This window comes from Myotis lucifugus, unplaced genomic scaffold, assembly GCF_000147115.1.
Source record: "Myotis lucifugus unplaced genomic scaffold, Myoluc2.0 scaffold_3192, whole genome shotgun sequence".
Classification (NCBI taxonomy): Eukaryota; Metazoa; Chordata; class Mammalia; order Chiroptera; family Vespertilionidae; genus Myotis; species Myotis lucifugus.
In genome coordinates, this window is record NW_005874240.1 from 13246 (window position 1) to 17008 (window position 3763).

Here is a 3763-nt window from a genome sequence, read left to right on the forward strand (position 1 = left end):
GGGCCAGGGGCCCAGGCTTGTTTTCTGAAGGAGCCTGATTTTCAAGAGTCCTGCCAGCCTAGTCTTCTGAAGCCCCCTTCCCCTGGCCGCCCTCAGCCCGCGGTGGGGGCGTTCTCTGCCCTTGCTTTAGTCTCCTGCCGCCTCCTGCATTTTCCCGTCTTTTTCCAAGCTGTGGTCTGTGGCCGCAGGGTTTGGTGAGGGGATGTGTGCCTGCTGGATGGTCACGCGCCTTTCCTCACTGAAGGCATGTCTTTCCCCGTCCTGCCCTCCCAGGTGCGGGCTCGGGAGACCTCTCCCACGGGTGCCCAAGGCTGATGGCCCCACTGAAAGGCTCTGTTTGCTGACGACCTCGAGGAGATGAGGAGCGCCGGGAGAAGAGGGAGCTGCGGCTGGTGCGGGCGCCCTGCTCTCCCAGGCGCAGGCGGGCGGAGCTGAGGACAGTGAGCCCTCGCGGAAACGGGCCCATACAGAGGGGCCTGCCAGTCCACAGAGGAAGGTCAGGGCAGAATGAAGGCCAGGAGCGGCCCTGAACTTGGAAGGCTCAAGCCCCACCCCGCGCAGGGTCCCGAGTGCGCCCTCTGCCTGGTGGGCGCCGAGGGCACTGTGGAACGGGCGGCACACAGGAACGGCGGTGGGAGCTGGGCCTTGGCTTGGGCTCCGGGTGAGGACTGCGTGCTGGACGTGTCACGAATGTGCCTGGCGGAGCCGTGGACAGGAAGCTTCGAGGAAAGAAAACGGAATTCGGTGCCAGTGACTTAAGTCACGTAGAAGAACGCATACCAGGCCTGTTCCCGCCAAGCCGTGCCCTCCGCACACCAGAGACAGGCCGTCAGGGAACAGGGGTCATGGATGTGACGTCTCAGTGCCCAAGGCTCAAGGCTTAAGGAGTAGTGTTTCCAGAGCCCAGAACTCAATAAAGATTCCTGCGGAACAAGTGCTTTGCCTGGTCCTGGTGCCGCCTCCGCAGGAGCCTCCCAGGCGGTGCCACCTGCGCAGGCCCCAGCATGTCCCGGAGGCCAGCTCTGAGGCGGGAGGACCACGCCTGTCCCGGGAGGCACACAGTGGCCGGGTTCTGCCGAGTCAGCTGTGCAGGCTGCCAACGGGGCCTGGTTTCATGCACCAGTCGGACGGCTGGGTCCACGTGGTGCCTCTGGAACACAGCTTCCCGCAGTGCTGGGAGCAGCGAGACGGTAGTTGACTTTCCCTGGCGCAGTGAGAATGAGAATCCCTCGTTGCCCTTCAGAGTATTACGAAGTAGCATGTCAGGCTGGCTCCCCTGCCCCCTTATGAGCTTGAACAGCACTGAGGTTAGTGCCTGAAGACAGAGAGTTTTTAAAGCTAAGTCCAGTATTTATTTGTATATTCTCCTACCGAGGAGAAGACAGAAATGCTTTAAAAACTGCGGTGATGAGAGGGAGGCAGGCGGAGGCCTTGGCAGCACCTGTCATTGAGTCCCGTGTCCCCACACGCTTCGTAACTTAAACAACGAAAGGCCATGCTCAGGGATAATAAATCTATTTTAATAAGATTACTTTTGACAACTATTTGTACATGTATTTAAAGGTGCTTTCAGCCCCCGGGCTCCATTGCAAATTGGGTACCGAACCGCCCTCGCCAGGAAGTGAGCAAAGCTGGTAGCATCCCAAGTCTGCCAACCCCACGGTCAGAGGAGGGCTATTTTACACTGTGCTGGGAGAAGGAATACGCACTTAAACTTCGCATCGTACACCTGTACACTGGCTTAGATTGAATGGCTCAAATTAAACAAATATAGAGAAATTTCATATATACAAATATATCATGTATAGGTATGTCATATCTGCCTTAAAAGGGTAAAATTGTAAAGTGTGTCTGTGCATGCACGACCCAGATGTCTCTCAGTCCCAGAGGGTGTGGGCTCCCAGTGCCCCCGCCTGTCCCCGAGAGGGGGTGGGGTCTCGTGAGAAGGGGAGAGCCTGACGCTGGGGGTTGGGGCTGGCCTGGTGTCTCCCAGGCCGGTCTCACGCTATGCTCCGGCTCTGGGTAACAGTTATTGCTATTCACAAGTGCCCTCCAGGAGAGAGGATCCTGGTCCCGACCCCGCACCTGTGAGCTGGTGCCCCTGAGAGCTGGAGGTGTAGAATTGCTGTGAGATCATTTGATGTTTGGGGGGGAATGGGGAGGTGTCTTTAGGCCCTCTAGACATCAAGGTCATTTTTAAATTTGGAAGTGTGAAACGGTAAGGTAGAAACAGGAGCTTTCGGTAACACGGTGTGGAAAATAAAACTTGGGAAGTAAAACAAATGTGTTCAGCGTTTACTTAGAGCCCACCAAGGAGGGGAGCCTCCCTGTGCAGCGCAAGTCAGCGCCCAGGACTTGAGAATCCGGTCTGGTCCCTGTCAGTGAAGGGCTTGCTCTCCGTCCCCTTCTGTGGCCGTCCAGCCGACACCCGTCAGCTGACACCTAGAACTCGTGCTGTCAGTACAGGCGCAGCCCAGGTCTCACCCAGCACCTGGCCCTCCCCCACCCCCCTGCAGAGGACTGCCAGGAGCCCTTGGTGGAGAGGGCTGCTGCTTGGCATGGAGGCTGAAAGTAGGTCAAATAGGCACAAAGTCAAAGGCAAAGATCAAACAAAAGGCCCACGTCACCACCCGAGGGGAACGAACAAAATCTGCACCACCAATGTTTGCCACTCAGGCCAGGGGTGACTGCTCTCTGCAGAGCTCCGGCCGTGCGCGGCAGTGACAGCGAGAGCCACGGGGAACTTGGGCCCAGGGCGCCCTGCCGTATGCTGGTCTGGGCCCACGTATGTACACGCGTGTCAAAGGGCGGTGCTCTCTGAGTCCTCCTCCGAGTCCCTCTTCTCAGTCACCGAGGGCCGCAGCTTGTGCTCCAGGGGACTCAGGCGGAGTGCCGGCCCGAGCTCCACGTGGATGGAGGGGACGTCGAAGTGAGCGAGATCTGGAAGTTGGCAGAGAGAGGTGAGTGGAAAGGGGCTGTGGCTAAGGAGACCCGACGCCAGGGGCAGGCAGCTAGTCAGCATTAGGAAGCGAGCGGGTGGGCCACCGAGGGCCAGCCTATAGGGGGCCACTTGAAGCGTTTTATCGCAGCGTCGCATTAGGGTTGGGCAGCTTCGCTTCTACCAAGCAAGCCTGTGGGCCAGCGCAGACCTGCCCGCCGGGTGGCCCTCAGCACTGCTAGCAGCTCCCGCTGCTCCCGCACACTGCCTCCGGGCCAGTCCCACTGGCAGCCTCCTGGGATTTCGGGGTTGCATTTAGTTCCTAACGCCTGCAGGGAGAGGGTGTGAGGCAGTGGAAAAACCCCGTTTTCCCAGCAAGTGGGGGATCCTGAGACAGTGCAAGCACCCTAAGGCTGTGAACAGTAAGTATACCTCAATGGCTGAAGGGCCCGGCAGAGGGGTCCCAGGAGCTGGGCCGAAGTTGCAGCAAACTGTTTGCTCCCCAACTGTAGGAAAACCCCATCTCTCAGCCCTTGGAAGCGCTCACCTCGAGGTGCAGCTGCCTCGGGGCACTAAAGGTCTGTTCCTGGGAGAGGATCGGGAAGAGGGACCTGAGGTGAAGGGCTCAGCGCCTGTGGGTCTGGGCCCCTGTGAGCTGCAGTTGAGAGGATCCAGCAGCTCTGCATAGGCGGGGCCCCGTGTGGGCGGGGGCTGCGCTGCCCTGGGAACCCCACCTGCTCACCCCGGGCTGCAGGGCTCACTAGGGACCCCACCTGCTCACCCCAGGCTGCAGGGCTCACTGGGAACCCCACCTGCTCACCCCGG